The sequence below is a fragment of the Cetorhinus maximus genome, chromosome 26, assembly GCF_964194155.1.
Source record: "Cetorhinus maximus chromosome 26, sCetMax3.hap1.1, whole genome shotgun sequence".
Classification (NCBI taxonomy): domain Eukaryota; kingdom Metazoa; phylum Chordata; class Chondrichthyes; order Lamniformes; family Cetorhinidae; genus Cetorhinus; species Cetorhinus maximus.
Window position 1 is genome coordinate 6380690 of NC_135904.1, and position 20061 is coordinate 6400750.

Below are 20061 nucleotides of genomic sequence, written 5' to 3' on the forward strand. Positions count from 1 at the left end.
AGGGCCAAGAGTTCTGGTGCAGGCAGGGACCTCGGCAGTGTGACAGGCCGCACATGCTCGGTTTTCAGCATCCTTTTGACAGACACAGAGATCAGGTGATGCGCCTGTGTAGCGGGAAAACACCAACCACGGGACCCCATTTTAGCGCCATAACAATGGGAGTCCCAGGACAGAGAGAGAGACGAGGGGGACAACCCAGGGAGAGGACCCAGAGAGGGAGACCGCCGGGGAGGGAATCAAGAGGAAGAGAGCACAGGTTCGAACCACTGGGGAGCGAAACCATAAGGAGGCTGACGAAGAGGCTGCAGGAAGCTGCAGGCTCCAGGTAGTAAGGGTTCAAGAGAAGCCTTGGAGAGCTGAAAAGGCAACGGAAGGTCAGTCACTCTGTGCTGCGGGCCACTGGGGCACAGGTAACCCATTGGAGCAGTGGTATTCTGCTCAATGTGGCTGAAGAGCTGGAGTTGTGCCCATAAATTGGTGCTGGAGTGCAACCTCGGGAAGCCAGTGGAATGTGATCTCAGGAGAAGAGATTAAACCATCAAGAGGTGAGCAATCGTTGAAGCAGTCTAAGTCTGAGCGACTTTTGGGGGGAATTCAGAGGTTAGATCATCGAAATTGAAGACTTGTAATCCCTCGTGAGGGAGGCAAGTTTTTAACAAGATTGTGTAACTCACAGTGGACACTGATGTCAGGGTGGGTTGCTGAGATATCTGTGGGATCTGTCTTGGTCACATCTGCAATTTATTGTGCAGTGTTCGACCAGTTTGCTTATTAATTCTGAGTTGCCTCATGTTAATTCTGAATTTTAGAGTGTGAGATAGATGCTGTAAATTGTTTTACTTTTCTGACTTTGTTTAGTAAAGTTCATTTTGTTTGTTTAAAAACCATGGAATCCTGTGGCTTTATTCTCTTAATAAGTACCTGGGATTTCAAACTTTGACTACTTTAAACAAAAAGTTACTGGTCCCTAACCGGACTGTAACATACCTTACCAGTGACGTCCAAATCCTCAGGTTGAAATAAGAAATCACTTGTACTCAGTGAGCTCATCCCAAGTTCACATATCGTCCAGTTTTCAGGAGGAATGGTTGATTTATGATGAGAAGCAAGACCCCACCTGAATATTTTTCCATTCCCTACCTGAGGTGTTGCTGAAATTCATAGTAGCCCATCCTCATCCCAGTCCTCGCTGTGATTTGCTAACAGTATGTTCCAGGGATTGAACCTGGAAACTTCATGGACTGAACAACGCAACCTTGAGCAACCAGGACTGCGTTTTTTTCAAGAAATTACTCAAAATGAAACCCTATTCCGAGCTGGGTTTTAAATTAGAAAAAGCAAAGACGAATGGAAGAAAGCAGCCCTATAGCTTTGTGATCCTGTCCCAAATAAGGAACTTCAGCTACCAAAACGTAAAAACAACTAAAAGGTGTATAGGTTCACACTTATATAGTACGTTATCATTTACACCATCTCAGTGCACTTCCCATGCAATGAATTATCACAGTAACTACTGTTACGTAGTAAATATTGCAGCCGTATCTGTTCATAACAAAGTCTCCCACAAAGAACATTCAGACCAAGGACCAGGAAAAGGCCAAAAGATTAGTTCACAAACCCAGTAGGAAATGTGGGAACTGCCAGACCTAAATGGGTGAGCAAAATGGCCAAAATTGGTCCTCCTGTGTTGTTAGAATGGGGCTGGTATGTTGGGGATCCAGAGGCCACATACCTAGGGCGGAATGAGTCACATGCCACATTGGACACTTCACCATCTATTTAACACCTGAAAAAAAAAGGCACAGCACGATCCAAATTCTAGGTTAACTCAGCATTGACAAGGAGAATACCAGCCAGCACACGAGTAAAACTCCCTGCTTTTCTTCAAAATGGTGAGACAGGATCAGAATTATCGGAAAGGTTGAGAGTCATTTTTGAAGGATGACCAGCCCAACAGTGTAACTCACCCTCAATACTGCATTGGAGTGCAAGACTAGATTATGCGAATACTAGGGCTTGATTTTTAGCCCCTGTTGGGACCAGTCTTGGGAATTAGGCAGGAACTAAAAATATCCCCGTCCGCCTGCAAGCTCCTGGCTCCATCCCGCCCCTGGGCCATTTTTGCAGATGCAGGATGGGGGTGGGACCGTTAGCTACCTCCACTCAGCAGATAGCCAACATGGCTCAGTAAGGGTCATTTATGGTCAATTTTCCAGTCAGCTAACCAGGTTCCCCACAGGTGGTGAGGGCCGGCTTAGGTGCCTGGAGGCGGCCTCACAGTGGCAGACCAGGGAACCAGCCCTTCAGGCAGGCACAGAGGCCCTCCTTGACTGCCTGGGCACTGCAGTGGCCGCAGGCCAACCCTGTAGAAGGATCGACACCGCACTGTGACGGCCTGCCTGCAAAACCCATTTTTTTAAAATTAAAATCTAAAAAAGTTGAAGAAAAGGCAGCTCTGTTTTGAAGCACCTTCTCTCACACTTACCTGTCACTGCAGCTTGCTGCTCCCTTCAAGCTGGAAGGCCTCTGATTGGCCCTCCCGCTTCAAGAGCCCTATAGACAGCGGGCCTGCCCTCTGGCCCTTGTTTGGCCACCCTGAGGAAAAATGACAATGGGTGACTGTTTCCCAAAATGTGCGGGTTTCTGACTCCACTTGACCCTGACGGTGGGATTCAGAACCCCACAGGGAAAATCCTGCCCCTGAAGTGGGATTTGACCCCACAGACACTGACCCACAGGGAAGGGTGCTACCAATCGAGGCGATGCTGACACTTGGAGGCTCTCCGCTGAGAATGGACTAATTGACACCCTGCTATTCCGAAAATAAACAAATCAATAATTATTGGAATAAAACCAGAAATGGCTGGAAACCAGTCAGGCAACATCCGTGAAGAGCAAAAGAGAGTTAATGCTTCAGGTTGGGTGACCTTTCATTAGAACTGACAGTAATTGTGGCTTTTGTTTTGCTGATGTAGACAGTAATGAACATTGCAAATCCTTGATAAACGATCAGCGGACAAATCCTCATCTACATTCACAATCAAAATCCCCGGTTTGTTTTATGCACTGTCAGCTTTGGTGGCAGATGCCTGGTTGGTGGATACAGGCCCCACAGCCCTTATTGCTTGGGCTGAGAATGCTTGAAGCAAACACATCCAAATGTTTGCCTTTCTTTGTCTGTCCCCGTGTTTAAACACTTCAAAGGTAATGGAGCGCAAAATGTACACCCATGAGCTGCCGAATGTGAAGATTTATTGGTTTCAAAGTTGATCAAGGAGAAAAAGAGAGAAGCAAAACAGAGAGCAAAGCATTGGAGGTTGATGAAACTCCTCGTTATTGTTCTAAGGTATTTGTGTACACAGCAGTTTAGAAAATCTTGAATACAAAAAGGCCCTTTAAAATGTATCAATCTTCTTCAAAACAGCGGATCACAGTTCAAACATGATGCAGCAGACATCGCATCAGAGGCATCACACCACGTGACTGACGCAGAATAATCTTAAAATGCTATGTGTTTCTGACCCGCAGCCTGAAGCTGCCGAGCATGCTCCACTCCACGCAGCTTTATAAGGTGCTACTTAAATGCAAATTGTGGTTGCTGCAAAGTTTCTCAACCAATCAACTGCTGAGCTTTGATTAGCAGGACCTGTGTTCACTTCACAGCAATTGGAGATTTTGTGGCCTTAACACAGAAGAGCAATAATACATTGCACACTTTCCTTGAGAACAAGGACCTGTGAAATCTGTGAATCTGTCTATAAAAGTGTCGGGAAGAATTTTGCCTGCCGCTCATTGGTGGGCTAGGAGGCAGGGGGCCGGTAAAATAGTGGGGATTTGTGTCGGGACAGCCCGCCGACCTGGTCCGATCACCGGGGAATTTTCCCAGCGGCGCATCTGGATGCAGACTCCAAATAGGCAGGCAGCCAATTAGTGTAACCAAAGGCCCAATTATCAAGATAAAAGCAAAATACTGCGGACGCTGGAAATCTAGGACAAAAGCAAAAACACCTGGAAATACTCAGCAGGTCTGACAGCATCTGCAGATGCTGTCAGACCTGCTGAGTTTTTCCAGGTGTTTTTGTTTTTGCCCAATTATCAAGGGCTTCTTTACAGACAGCAGGTCTTTTGCCAGTGGTGATGGGACTTCCTGCTTGTGGAAAGGCCACTAGCTTAATGGAGGTGGCCTCTCTGTGTCGGCCCAGGGTCTATTCCCCAGAGGAGTGCCACAGGGAGTGAAGGCATCGCCCTCGGTCCCAACAATCTCCTAGAAGGGTTTCCTCTCTGACCCTCGGGGCCCCCTGAATTTTCTGTAAATAGGTTGGCAGCATCAGGAGCCCTTAAATAGATGCCAGGCCTGCAGGTGGCCAAGTAGGAGACGACCTGTGGAAAAATTGCCAAGGTGGCCCCAGGGCTGGCATGTGCCAGCTTGCGACTTGCTTTTCACCCCAATGTTGAGCTCCCCGACACCCACAGTAAAATTCCAGCTGTTGTGTCTAGTGTGCTTTGGTCATACTTACACCATCGCACTTTGAAATGGCAAAGGTATAGAAGGGAAAGAAAGACAGCCCCTCATTTCCACCTCACAGGCAGGATGAGGAGCCAGTCTAGAGAAATACCTGCCAGCGATCAGCCTCTTACTGACCTCGGGATGTGACCATGCACCTTACTACAACAACAAGAACCTGCATTTATGTGGCACTTTTACTATGGGAAACGCAGCTGCAAAACGTTTCACGGGGATGTAGCCCTAAAATGCTCACCTGGACCAACATCGACAGTGCCCGCCTACTCCAGTGGGGCTCCAGCCACCCAGAGCCTCAGCTGCTCCCATTGATCCTTGTGCCGATGGAGCCCACCTGCTGTGCCTAATCGCACAGGGCTCCAGAGGCAGCCTCTTAATTGTTCTGAAGCCATATTTTTCCCCAGTGGAAATATATTTTTAAGAAGTAAGATCCTACCCACAGTATCCACATTGTATTGACCGGTATTCCATAAATTAGAACACGACAGTATCCCCATTTCCTCTGCAATATACAATCTGGTACTCCACCTTTATACAATTCCATGCAATATCCCTCTATGACACAGCACAGTGTCCTAATTTACCATATAGTATATCTATACAATACCATGCACTACTCATATAGGAATAGAACACCATATGATGTATGGCTCTCTCCACTTATCTCATTCACTTGTCTAGGTGTAAGATTTTATTTTCCATATAGCACAGTATGGACTCTCCCTCATCTGGAGTTCACATCAGTACACACTGACAGTAATCGTTCAGCAGGGTGTTTTATGGGCTTATTAACATAATAAAGACCTGTTTCTCTTCTGACAATTTGTCACATCATCCCAGGTGCTCCTGCAAAGTGTGCATAAAATCACCTTTTCCATAGCAAACAGCACTATGATTCACAATTCACTGCCTGACCCATACTGCGCTAATAACACTTTGATGGGGGAGAAAAGAAACCCCTCCGGCTGGAACCAAGTAGAAAACAAACTTTGGATTCAAAATGAACTTTACAAAGATAAAAGCAGATGAGGGAAGCCAACCAGCCTACTTAGAACATATTTCTAAATCAAGAAGGCGACTCACCATCAGGCAGTTAGGGATGGGCAATAAATGCTGGCCTAGTCAGTGACCCTCACATCCCAAAAATGAATAAAAGTATCTTTGACATTTGGAACACTTAATCTTAATATCTGAATATAAAGCCTCCTGAATTAATGGCTTTGGATTCCTTAATTATTCTCAGCTTTACAATTCCTCTTTCTGATGAACCAAATAGGTAACTTGGTGACTGATAACAATATGGAGCATGCAAGTTGGAGACACTAATAGCATTTCTAGTTTCACTTTTATTGGGTTGAAGATGGCTGCGCAGTTTAGAGAAACCCTACATGCAGCCCTTCACCCACCCTCACCATCTCATCATCTGACTGCTCCGAACAGACTCCAGAGTTTTTGCTTGCATTACACAACCAAGAAGAGCAAATCAGCTACTAGGCACGTGAAAGTGAAGAAGTGTTTCGCTCCATCAGCTCTAAACTTTGCAGCCATCATGGACCCAATAAAAGTGAAACTAGAAATGCTAGTCGTGTCTCCAACTTGCATGCTCCATATTGTTATCAGTCACCAAGTTACCTATTTGGTTCATCAGAAAGAGGATTGTAAAGCTGAGAATAATTAAGGAATCCAAAGCCAAATTCAGGAGGCTTTATATTCAGATATTAAGATTAAGTGTTCCAAATGTCAAAGATGCTTTTATTAATTTTTGGGATGTGAAGGTCACTGACTAGGCCAACATTTATTGTCCATCCCTAACTGCCTGGTGGTGAGTCACCTTCTTGAACCACTGCAGCCCATGTAGTGTACACCCACAGTGCTGGTCGCATTTTTAGAAAGCTGAATGCCTGTTACCCTACACCAGAGAGCAGTTAACAGTCAACCACATTGCTGTGGGTCTGGAGTCACATGTAGGCCAGACAGGCTTCCTCCTCTAAATCAGATGGAGTTTTACAACTATCCAGTAGTTTTATAATCATTATTAATGAGACTAGCATTTTATTCCAGATTTATTAATTAATTGAATTTAAGTTCCCCCAGCTATCATGGTGGGATTTGAACTCTTGTCTCCAGAGCATGTTATGACTATGTGAGGAGGACTGAAGTGACTCCCCCATTCTACCATCCCAGCTCTGACCATAACAGGGATTTTTTGTAAATTTAGAGATTGTAAAGAATTAGTCAGACAAGTTTTCTTAGGGTAAACAAAGACCAGGATAAGTTTATTGTAACCAAATTTTTTAAAAAACAGATAAGCCGCAATCACCATTCATATGTCGCACACATTCACCTGGACCCACACACACACTAGTACAGATGGCAGAATAAGAGGGTAAGCTTAAGGGTTTTTTACAGTTTCTGAAAAAGATAAATCAAATGAGTTTACAGTCAGCTGTTATTTGGCTATTCTCAATGTGGTGGCTCCACGTTGCAGCTGTTTTGTTCAGTAGTCTTCCTGGGTGTAGTTGTATGGAGCAGATTTCCATTCACAAAAGATCTCGGTTGGCAATAGATTTCTCTTTTCAGGATGGTTACTTTGCAAATCTGGGCACAATATTTCCGAGAGAGAAAGAGAGGGAGAGAGAGAGAGAGCTTTTGCAGCCTGTTTCAGTGCAGCATTCTGATCTCTCCCTGCTTGTTAACAGTTTCTTAAAGTGCCCTGCTAGCTGTATATTCCAGAGGAATTTGATTAATTCATGCCTGCTGCAGTCATTGGTTTAGAACGGGGAATTGAATTTTGATGTCTTATCTCAGGAACATTTTCAAAGTTTCAGGATAGTGTTAAGGAGATGGGATCTTTCATGCTACCCAGGGAGTTGAGTGTCTTTACTTTCCATCCCACTTGGTGGAATGCAAGCTGTGTATTGTAGTGGTCTGGCAGTCTCCATTGTCTTTTAAAGGGTTTCAGTTTTTTTAAAAATCCAACCAGAAAAGAAAACTTAGAAATTGTATCTTTAAAAAAAAAAGCACATCCTTAGAACAAGCATTAATCCAGACCTCTGGATTTCTAGTCCAGTAACATCACTGTTATACTACTGTACCCCTGAGTTATGAAGAAAGGTAATCAATTTTGGCTTTTCATTCTTGAAGGTAGACAACTGAGAAGGGAACTAGTTTAAAATATACCACTTTCATTTATATAGTATCTGTAAAATATCCCAAGGAAAAAATCAGGCAATTATTAATACCTAGTCAAAGAAGGGGACATTCAGACAGGGGACCAAACGCTTGGTCAAAGAGGACTGTTTTAAGCAGCGTCTTAAAGGAGGGGAGAGAGGTGGAGAGATGGAGAGTTTAGGGGCTCGCTGGCTGAAGGCATTACTGCCAATGATGGAGTGAAGCATTCAGGGATGGACAAGAAGCCAAAGCTGGTGGAACGAAGAGTTCCAATAAATGGTATAGGAATATGGAACACTCCATCATGACAGAAGGACCGAGTTCAAACTGGTGAAAGGCAAACTTTGAGCTGATGTTAGGATAGACAGAAAGATTAACGTATTATTGGGTAGAATGGTGAAGTCAATAACTGTTGAACCTGATAAGAAACAGTTGAATGTTGTGATGGCAGCAAGGCCTGAATGAGTTAGAATAGGGTAAATGGCCATCTTCATTTGTTTCTAGCTTCTGATCTGGATTCTTTCACTATAATTAATTAATCGTTAAAAACATTGAAATTCTCACTTAGCTAACAGGTATCAGCTTGCAGCTTACAGCCTGATTCCATCCTGGACAAATTTGGAAGCACAATTGCAAATAAACATTAGACCTTGGTGTCCCGAATAGTGGAATTACTAACGATACTGCCCTATTTAGTAGAGTTATACAGTTAGACTCCTAGATAAGGTGATGGTAGGATTATTAATTGGCCTTAGTGTTCTTGTTTTAGGGAGGGGGAAAAGCTGTCAGAGCTTTTACTTCTGATTGGTCGCTAATGATTTCGGTTGGTTAAGTGCATTAATATTGGATGTGGCAGGGATTGAGCTGGCCTGAGGTACCCTGATTGTTGAATAGCCAAGTATCTATGTACAAAAAGTGGCCAATTTGGTGGTTGCTGGTGTCTGTACTCCAGCAAGAGTTAGCATCTTAGGAGAAAGTAGAAAACGGGAAAGAAAGAAATTGCCATGAAACAGTATCACTGACTCTCTGTGTCCAGGAGGTTCTATTAACTGGCAATAAATACCCCATGTGCGATTTTTTTTCTTCTTCATGTAGGGGTAAGGTTACAAAGTCAGGCTGGTGCTTAGAGCATGTATTGGGTGAATATCCTCATGGTCTTCTATTCATTATGGACAGAGCCATGCAGCCACAAGGATCTCAGGTGTGCTGTGTGAGCTTGAATCCAGCTGTGGCTGTGGTAATTGAGCCTGGGTAAAGAAAGGGAAACTTGGTCACAGTTCCTACATCCGATCACTAACCAGCGCATATAAACCAAGTTCAGATTGTGCTGTGATGCTTTATGGAGTTGAATATCCTACTACCACTCACTGTTAAAACATAGGAACATAGGAGCAGGGGTAGGCCATTTGGCCCCTTGATCCTGCTCCGCACAAACATATTCATCAGCCCAAATTAGATCAGTCAACCCACCACAGGCACGGGATCAAACTGGAGCCTTCCTGGTCTGTGGGATTCACTCACTGGGTAAAGACGATGAGATGGTATTTGTGTAAATATATTTTTTCTTTCATCCAAAACCATTGTGTTTGGTTCCTTTTGATTGGCTAGAACTTGCAGACAATATGGCATTCTGAAAGTTCAACATCTTCTATCGAATGTACAAAGGATATGAAGAGTGGTTACATCAGTGAGAGATTTGCACCTTTGCCTTCTCTGGAGTTAAAACACTTATTGACATTTCATTAATGTAAACTGATCTGGAGGAATAAATTAACAGAGTTCTTGAGCAATATAAATAATTTATTTCAGATTGACATAATGAGGTATTTTGCCTTGCCGAGACATCTGACAGTTTCTCATCATCGATAGTTCTAACTTCAATGATTTTGCAGGGTGTTGTGTGGATTGCAGCCTAAACTGTGCACCTAACTCCGCCCACAGAATACCTAGCCCCCTACTGTGCCACTGTGAACTTTTCCAATTCCTGCCACAGCGAACTTAATGGGAGAGCTGCAATTGACAACCTCGTGCTATGGGTTGGCACAGAGTAGGAAAGGGGTTGACTCCAATTTCATAGTCAATGGAAAGAAAAATAAGGAGAGATGTAAACTTGGCTGCCGACCCACTATCATCTGGTTCACATTATTGCACAAAGTCGAGATCTACCCCTAAGTTTCCTGATGGATCCTTCCAGAAAGAAGGGAGCTTCATCCCATCAGTCAAGGCTCGATGTTGAACTTTGGTCCCAGATATGAAAGCCTAGCCTGGTGATGTTGTCCAATCCCGTGTAGCCTCAATTCCTGCCATGATTCTGCAGTAATATGTGCCGCATGGCCACCCAGCCAGGGACTGCTGCTGCCCTTGAGAAAAATCAATAAGGGCCCCTGCTCCTGATCACTCTCTCTGCTGGACATGGTATGGATGGAAACTGAATCAGGCTTGGCTGTTCTGCCAAGCTGGTTCTCCCCCCACCTCCTGATCCCACCTTGCGATAAAATAGTTTGCCAAGACTTTGAAGTTCAGATTTAAGCCAACCAAGTTCAGACTGTGTTGTGATGCTTTGTGGAATTGAAATCCTATCACCCACTCACTGTTAAAACATAGGAACATGGCAGCGGGTAGGCCATTCGGCCCCTCGAACCTGCTCCGCACAAACCATATTCATCGCCTCAAATTAGATCAGCCAAACCACCACAGAAAGTATGGGCATTGGTTAAAGTAGAGAAGTGTGATGGGTGCTCTTGGAGCCATGTCCCATCTGACTAGCACGGGAAAAGAAAGCCACACAATAATAGAAAGATAGATGTAATGTGGCCTGACAATTTTATTCTCTCGGTTTTACACAGTGTGCAGGAAAAGCATAAATTTTCAATTCAGCCCTGGGCCACTGGTGGTTGAAGCTCTCTTATCACTGTTAGGATTGACAGGTGAAATCATTTTTTGCTTGGCAGGTATTACCTTATGAACAGAAATGCATCAGCGCACTGCTCTTTCATACAGAGAGCTCAGTTCTGAAACGTTGATGTAGCCTTTGTGTGGAGTTTGAAAACAATGTAGACTTGCCTTTCCAGTACTGGCAGCAGCTGACTGTAGGAATGATGTAGCAAAGAGAGAGGGAGAGAAGGAAAAAAACAGTGGAAGCAAGAGGAAGAGAGAGAGAGAGATGGAGAGAGGTGAAAACAGAGAGACTATAAGGCAGAGAGGGAAACAGAGATGGAGGAATAGATAGGATGAGACAAAGAGAGGGAAACAGAGAGAGAGAGACAGAGAGACAGAGATAGAGAGAGAAAGAGAGGGAAGGGAGGAAGAACAAGAGAGACTCAAACGATGACCAAATCTGAAAAGCATAAATGCAGAGGATGAGAGTCCATGTCAAGAAGAGTAACAAAGGGGAGGGAGAGGAGTACAGAGAGGAAAAGAAGAGAGGAGATGTAAAAAAGAAGAGATGTGAAAGGGGAGATGAGAGAATCAAATAGAGAAACACAGAGAGAACAATATATAAGTAATAACACTGGGGAAGAGATTACAATATTAACTCAGCATTACACCACAGCTGGGCGACTGGAACCTCATTTATACCCTTTATCATAGGCAGTAACATGAGTAGGTGTCATTAGTGTATGTACAGTACAATGTTTCTTTAGATTCAAATGACAGTTAGTCACACCATATTCTCTTAGCACACGTGTAAACACAGTACATGCATTTAAATGGGTATATGCATACATATAGAGAGGAAGAAATAATCAGAGAAATTAAAATCTTAGTAGAATTTAAGTAAAAACATCAATCCTAAAACATTTAGGCTTTCAAAACATTAGCCTAAGTATTCCTTTATGTCAGCTGCATGAAACAAAGTTTTGTAAAACTTGCACTAATGCCGTGTTTTTAATACCCCACAATACCCCAAGAGATTTGGCAATGGTGGGAGTGTGCGCACTGGACACTGGACAGGAGTTTGGAAAGGGGCAGGGAGTTGATAGAAAGCAAACGGGAAAGATAAGCTTCATGGGAGGGTTGACGATGAGCAGGGTGATGGCAAGGCAGAAGGGTTTAAGAAGGGGTTTCCAAAGTGCCGTGGCCAGAAGACTGGACAAACAGCAGGTAGAATGGAGCAATATGGATTCACATTGTACAGCAGAGTTCACGTGGAAACACACAGTACAAGTGAAAGGAGTCAAGCTGTCAAATGGAATGTAGGGCTGAAAGAGATGGAGTGGGAGTGGGATGAGTCCTTGAAGAGATTTGTAGAGGAGGAAATTAATTTTGAAACCAGTATGTGGGGTGATATGGAGCTTGGGGATGATGGATGAAAATAAGGATATAATCTGGTTCCAATGTGATGGATGATTTAGGGGGTGGGGGGTGTGGTGGTGGGAGGGGAGGTGGTTGTAAAGCAGAACTCAGAAGCCCTTTAAGGAGGCTGTTGGAGAAATCAAGCTCAAAGATAATTAGACACAAAAATGGTCAATGAAACAGAGGGAAAAAGAGGCAGTGCTGCTTGTGAATGATAAATAGAACTTGATGCTCAGTTCTGGGTCAAATAGAATATCTACACTGCGCACTACTCAAACACTGACGACACCTTACCAAACTGTTTATCCTCACGATCGTACACTCAATAAGTGCAGGGTGAAACTGTGCAAACAGGAAGGTGCCAAGTGCAGTTGGGTTGACTTTGCAGGTCACAGCCAAGTAGGTGGTAAGAGCATTATAACCTGCCTTGGTGTTCACTGAAAGGGGAATGATTAGCAGGCAGGGTTCCCAATAAGGGTCACCGGCCCATGGCTTCTGCTAGAAAATGCACATGTGTAGATACCAATTGAAGGCAAGATTATGCTGACCTGCATGAAATAGCTTAAAGCAGAGATTTGTTGCTATTATATGTATCAGACTGGTTAAGCAGATTTTGGAATGATTGGAATGAAAGCATAGCTTCAGGGACTGATTTGAATGGGTATTTGGAGCACACTAGCTGGGTGTCAGTAGAAAGTGATATTTATTCAAGCGTTCACATGTTAGCAGTGGTATCATGTCCCAGCTTCCTTTGGATAAAGGAACCTCTGCCAATGCTAATTGTCTGTCAAAGTGAGGTGTGTTCACCTCTACCTGCAGGTGCAAGTGTGCAAGCACAGAAGATAGGGCACAGAGCATTTCTTGTGCAAACTCACCAACCTGGCATTCCTCCTCCGTGGGTATGCCTCTTCTTCCAAATATCAGACAAGAAAGGTCCCATTGGCAACTGTATTGATGCCAGTTATGGCATTGGGCGGTGTGGGGGTGCAAGGAAATTAGTAATTTACAGAAGTTAGCGCAAAGGCTCTTGAGAACGTCAGATTAGCAGCAATGGAGGGAGCAATCATAAGTGGTTAAATGCGTTTTCTATTAATGTGTCTGTTCCATGACCCCCAGATGATTGCCACTGCCTAAGAACTGTAGAAGTTCACTTTGACTGACCATTTACTAGAGCTCATCTTCTGCATACCAGAATGTAGGGAAACAGACCCCAGGAATGAACGTTTAAGTGAAGGACCCACCTAACTGAGATGTCACCGGTCCCACCCACCAAATGGGGGAAAATATCATCTTGAAAAATCATACCAAGTGGAACACAATCTTAAGCAGGGTTAACTGCCTTTCATAACTACACTGTTAGAATTGGGTATTGAGATGTCATTTAGAATTGGACAGTGATAAAGCTACAACAGGGCACTCTCTTAGACTAATCACACAAGTTGCTTATTCAGACAAATCCCTTCAAATCCACATACAGTCCTGAAACAGCTGACACCGTTTCTCCTTAGAGATTGCCCTGGAAAACTAAGTGCAGATTCTAAATCTGTCTCTATTAAATGATTTGTTTAAAACCCACAGACGTTAAGGGCAGAATTTTTAGCTGACCTGCTCGAGCGTAAAATAGCGTGTGATGATGTCAGGTAAGCATCCCGATGTCATCCCGCGCTTGCGCAATATTTCGGTCAGCGGGCACACGCAAAAGTAGGAAGCGCACCCACTGACAATTAAGACGGCAATTAAGCCCATTAAAGTTCCAATTGTCCCTTATTTTTCGTCGTCCGTCCAACCTTATGGTTGGCGGGCGGGCGAATCTGCCAGGCGGAGTTTGCAATTTTGATGAAACCTCATTCAAGGGCAGGATGAGGATTCCGTTATTAAATTTTTTTGAAAATCAAAATGTATGTGCAGAATTTTCATCATGTATATGTTTGGGTGGCTGATACTGACGCGTGGACATTTTTTCTGTTTTTAGAAAATCTTTATTTACAGGTTTTAAATTCTTCAGGGAGCTTTCATTCCGCGCTCCCCCGCACCCGCGCTTATGTCAGCACCCACCCTCCTCCCGCCCCCACCCCGACAGTGCTGAGCGTTTCAGCGTGCGTTTCAAGCTGGCTGGTCATTGATTGGCCAGCCAGCCTGAAATCGCGGTCGGGGGCCAATCGCAGATGGCAGCACATTCCCGGGCCACTGCCGGGTCCACCAATCGTGCCAGCACGCCGACCTGAAAATCCTGCCCTAAGTGTGGGAGCTATACAGTTTGGAAGGTGCTTCCTCCCTTCAACTAATCAGCAACTTTAATTTACATAGAATTATATAGAATTTACAGCAAAGAAACAGGCCATTCAGTCCAACTGGTCGATATGGTGTTTGGTACTCCACAGGAGCTTCCGCTCACCCTACTTCATCACCTACTAGCAACACGTCCTACAATTTATTTTGTCCTCATGCAGTTACCTGGCTTCCCCTTAAGTGCGTCAATGTTATTCACTTTACCTGCTCCAAGTGGGAGCGAATGCCACATCACCTCTCTGGATAAATACGTTTTATGAATTCCTTATGGGATTTATTGGATGTATTATCTTATATTTATAGGTTCTAGTTTTGATTCACCCACAAGTGGAAACATTTTCTCTGTGTCTACCCAATCAAACTCCATCATAATCTTAAAGACCTCTGTAAGGTTACTCCTCTGCTATCTCGTTTCTCAAGAAAAGAGCCCCAACCGGTTGAGTCTTACAATTTAAGGAAGTTTGAATTTTCTAATATGGATGGAAAGTTAATGCAGCCAACAACAAGGAGTTGGAATATGAGGAGTGATTCTGAAACCATATGCTCCAAAAATTGGAAAGACAGCAACCTCTGTATTAGCAAAAGGCTAACTATACTAGCAATTCACACCATGGGCATAAGAATCATTGTGTTAAGTAACTATAAGTACAGTATTCTAATAAATAGGGTCAAGGTTAAATGCTTGCTATTTATTTTTAAAGCATATTTTTATTCATCTACTGTCGCCATTCCTTTGCCAGCCAATTCCCCAACCTAATATGTGTCCAATGATGACTGCTCTGCTGTGTACTTTTCTGTGGATAGTCAGCTCAGCAGTGACGCCCCACCACAGACAAGCCTACCAACACTCAACTTCTTGCTCACACAAGGCCACTGAGTGAGGTGATAGAGGATAACCTCAATTTTTCACTTAATTCCTGGATGATTGACTGAAACAACCCTTCCTTAGCACAGAGATTATAGGAACAAGAGGAGGACATTCAGCCTCTCGTGTTTCTTCTGTCACTCAGTCAGATCATGGCTGATCTGCATCTTGACTCCATTTGGCCATGTCATCTCCAGTTTCCTGACCAAACACAACCATCTGTCAATCACAGACTTGAAAACTCCAATTGCCTCAGCATCCACGGCGTTTGGGAAGATTAATGCTATCAGTTTTTCCCTAACTCAGCAAAGACCAGGGATCAAAGCTGGAACTTTCCTGGTCTGTGCGGCTCTGGAGGACACATTAAGGGATGCATTTGCCCACTGAGGCATCAGGACAATTTGCATCAATTTTAAACAATTAGCAGCAAATTGCCAGGTCCACAGTTTTTGCTTTGTTGGTGCCATCCATTTCAGTAATACATTATTGAGCTAAAACACTTTGAATCACAGCTGCCAACAGAATTACTCTCTCCATCTCCCTGATGCAATCAGTTTATTGAAGTAGAGTGACCTTAATCTTGAACCCTAGTAGTTTGAAGTTTAGTTTCTATGGCTGCGTGCTCGGGCTTAACTCATTAAAAAAATCCCTCTGTTGTCAGACCTGAAGAGCTGACAGTAGTATGAGGCTCCATTATACTCATCCCAATAATCCACATAGACCTACTGATTGAGTTTAGAGGATTAAGTTCAAAGGTTTCTCACTGAATCATTTAAAGGAATTTCCACTAAAAAGGCCCAAATTTGCAAGATGTCAAAAGCCTATAGTTGTGTTGTCCCAGTGACTTTGATTAAGTCTCTGGGATAGTTGTTCATCTGTCTCTGTGATAGGGCCAGGGAGAGCAAATCATGGGCCCTGGTGTTCTACTGTTTCCAGGTGCTTTATCCCACCCCTCCATCCCGCCCCCCCAACACCCCCCCACCCCCACCCCTGCCCAGGTCCTTCGGGTGCCCAGAATTGGGAACCATAGTCACAGTGGGGTTGAGCTGTTTAGGTTTAGCAAAACTTCTTAGCTTTTGTTCTCCAAGTCCCTATTTATAAACCCATTGAAAGCTAAGGTTTCATATGGTGCAACTTACAACCATGGCTTTGTCAGACCATCACACACAACTTGGTCATTCATATAATGCAATCAGCTCCATTTCTTTCAGGCTGTCCTTATGCAATGTCTGGACAGCAACACCCAAAAGACTTGAACCTCACAAGCACCGCAAACAACAATCCCATCTGCAAGTGAGGATATCTGAACTAACAGAGATGTAATTTATTGGTGCGTGACTTCTGGTTTTACTTCCAAGTTTAAAAATGGCAAAACCTTCCTGTAAATTGGCACCAACCAATTCATCTGCAATAATGTACTATTTCTATCCACACGAGTGGGCTTTGTTAACAGAAAAATTACACTTTACATTGTGTGATAAATGCTTTCTAATTTAAATTGAAACTAACCACACTTATAAATGCTCAGAATGGAACATATAATGGGAGAGCAAAGTACTGCAGATGCTGGAAATCTGAAATAGAAACAGAAAATGCTGGAAATACTCAGCAGGCCAGGCAGCGTCTGGGGAGAGATACAGAGTCAACGCTTCAGGTCCACAATCTGCACTAGTTCTGATGAAGGGTCACTGACCTCTGTTTCTCTCTGCACAGATGCCACCAGATGTGCTGAGCATTTCCAACACTTCTCGTTTCCATTGGGGCAAAAATAGCCCCTATTCCCAGCCCTCAAGAAAACAATGAGGGTTCTTGTGAGCCCCTCAATTCCCTTCGGCAAGAAACGCAGCAGCAGTTGCCTGAGATCAACGTTTGGCACAACATTAAACATGAATTTCAAAAAAAAAAGTTAAGGTATGAAGAAAACTGAAACAACTTGCTGAGCAAAACAAAGAATGCCGAAGCAATACATTAATAATTTTTTTAAATAATAAAAATTACCATTAGGAAGTGCCAAATAGCTGAGCTAACCAATAAAACCTTTTTGCCTTTTCGCTTAAGGTGCAGAGCTGGAGAGAGAGACGGACTAGGCCTCAAGTCCTTGTCACCAGGGAAGGGGGAGGGGTCCGGGGCCAAGGTAAGGAGTTGAATTTAACTAACACTGACCTTGCATTCGCCTCTGGTGGCACACACTCCGAGCTGGCCACAGCAGAATTCATGTAAAAGTAGGGATCAGGAAAGGGTTACCTTTAAGTCTGGGTTTTCCTTCTCTCATGGGCTGTTGTGTGGATAGGTTTTGAGGGAGGGAGGAAGAGGAGAAGCAGGAGGGGAGGGTGTGTCTGTCCCTGCCAGCATCTGTCCATGTATGTGTGTACATGTGTGTGTGTCCTCACACTGACCAGCCTCTGTCTGTGTGTGTATTTCCAACTTACTCCCAGTTTCAGGGTTCTTTCTCTCACACTTACTCCCTCTTACACTCTCTACCTCCATTTTTCAGAGTGAATCCTGGGACCACAGTTCCTGCGCGTCACAATAGAGTTTTCAGTAGCTGCAACTTCCCTCTCCTTTTTTCTGGCCTGCCAGTTAAACACGACGTTTCCTTGTCTCCTTGATACCATTAAACTGTTTTCTGAATTATACATCAAACTGCTTTCCTCTTGACCATTTTACTGGGGTATGGATTGGGAGCAATGGGGCTGAAGACTGCCACCCACCTTACCAATGATGTCTACCTCCATAAGCCTCACCTTCCTGGTCTTCTGAGAGATAAGGTGGAGATTTTCCAAACAGCATGGCTGCATCACTGCCTATCTGTCTGAAGCAGCGTACCCATATTTTCTAACCTGAATCCGGGGTCACAGAGCCCAAAACTCATCCACATCTTCCAAGGCCATGAAACACGCTCAGGAACATCCATATGCTTCAGCTCCAATTGCCCATGTTTAGTATTTACCAGCGACCTCATTAATCGGACATTGTTCCTCTGAGGCCAAGTGCTCTGGACCACCCAGGGATTCAGTGGATGGGGTTGCGAATTGGGGAGGAGGGGACACGTTGTCAGGGGGTTGTGGGCAATGGGGTCAGGGAGTGCCTGGCCTGGGGCTACACATCATCAAGCGGGAGGAGGTTGGGAATGGCTTTTCAGAGTTAGAGGTGAACACTAATTGCTTTGCTTTACCTTATCTTGCACTCCACCGAGGACTGAAATAAAGGAATCTCCATCAGCACAGTCCTCAAATGGATCCCCACATGAGGTAAGAAAGGAGGGACTAGGAAAGTTGTCGCATCCTACTGTCATAAAGTGATTAATGTATATAATGTTATTGGGAATTATTTTTTAAAATAGAGTTTAGTGATGTCTATGTGTGTGTATGTGTATGTGTCTTGATTGGATTAAAGCCAGCTGGCCTAGAGGCTTTGATGTATAGAAGGAAGTAGGTTTGAAATGGTAATTAGATAAACATGGGGAAGTTTAGAAACATAGGTGTCAAGGGGGCAATTTGCATTTTTAAATAAAGCATTCAAAAGAATAGGTGAAATCAAGAACCTAGCTGGGAGATGCCAAGCAATCTGTTTATTTTTCAGCTTAATAAAATTGGTGGAATCAAAGGATGTTATTGTTCGAGGAAGTAAAATTAAAAGTCTAGTCATACAATGGAAAATTTACATTCAAAGTGAAAGATATGTATAAAGGAGAAAGGAGATTGTGTGTAAGGCAGAGGCATTTTAAGATCCATCAAGTGTGAAAAGCCTCCAGCCTGTAAACCCTCAAGTCTGTCTGCAAAGACCCAGAGCTGAAAGAAACTCATTTTGAATGTGATTGTCCAGGATGTGCTCTGCCAGGTGTCTCTTTAAGTCTATGAGTTTTATGGTTGCCTTAACTAGGGTGTAACTGAGAGATTAATTAGGGAATTTTTGAAGTTATTATAGTAGTAAGTTTGTAGATATATGTGTGTACTTACAATTTTTCCTGTATTAATAAATATTTCGTTTTATAAAAAAAAACATCTTGAGACTCTGTGGTCTTATTACTATTGGATTCAAAGCCTGCATCTCGAAACATACAAATTGCAAAAATGGGCTATAACAGTTGTTTCAAGTTTCCCTCAGGATTTGAGCAACTCAGCCTTTACTATCAGCAATCATTGGCCAAGCAGCCTGTCAATCAGGATGCTCTACACGCTGGATTGGCTGCTTTGAACACTGAGCATTCCAATTGACAAGCTACTTGGCCAATAAGCCCAGGCCCCCTAGACACATGGAACTGAATATCAGGTGGGTGGGGGGCAGGGTATAACAAGTGGTCAATGCAATACCTTCCATCTCCCCAAGCTAAATTTCAACCTCAATGCATTGTTTCTAGCTCCTTTCATGAGGAAAAACTTTTTCACCCCGAGGGTGGTGGGCATCTGGAATTCACTGCATAAATTGGTGATCGAGGCTGAAACAGCTCATTTAAAAGGAAATGCGCCTGAAGTGCTGTAACCTGCAAGGCTACAGACCAGTTAATGTCCACCATCTGAACCCAATTAAACATAAAATTAATATACAATTAACAACACACTCCTCAGTAACTTCACATTCTTTCTTTTAAAAGTTAAATTTATTAGTCCCTCCTATTTTTCACACCCTCTCATTTGAAGGTGCCAACTCCTGGGGGGCACAAACCTCACGAGTTTCATTTGCCCCATGGTGTGTTGGAGAGGCCAAGAATTAGGCTTTTCCCCACAATTTGTTTTTTTAAACTAGCCTGCTGCCTTTGAAGGGCTGATGATGCTTTTAGTTTCATGCTTCCCCACCCCCCACTCCACTGCCCCACCTCCTGTACCCCATCCTCCATCCCTTCTCCATCCCTTCTCCATCCCTTGACGTTATTATCAGCCACAGTGCACTCTGGGAGCTCATTGTGAGTACTAAATAG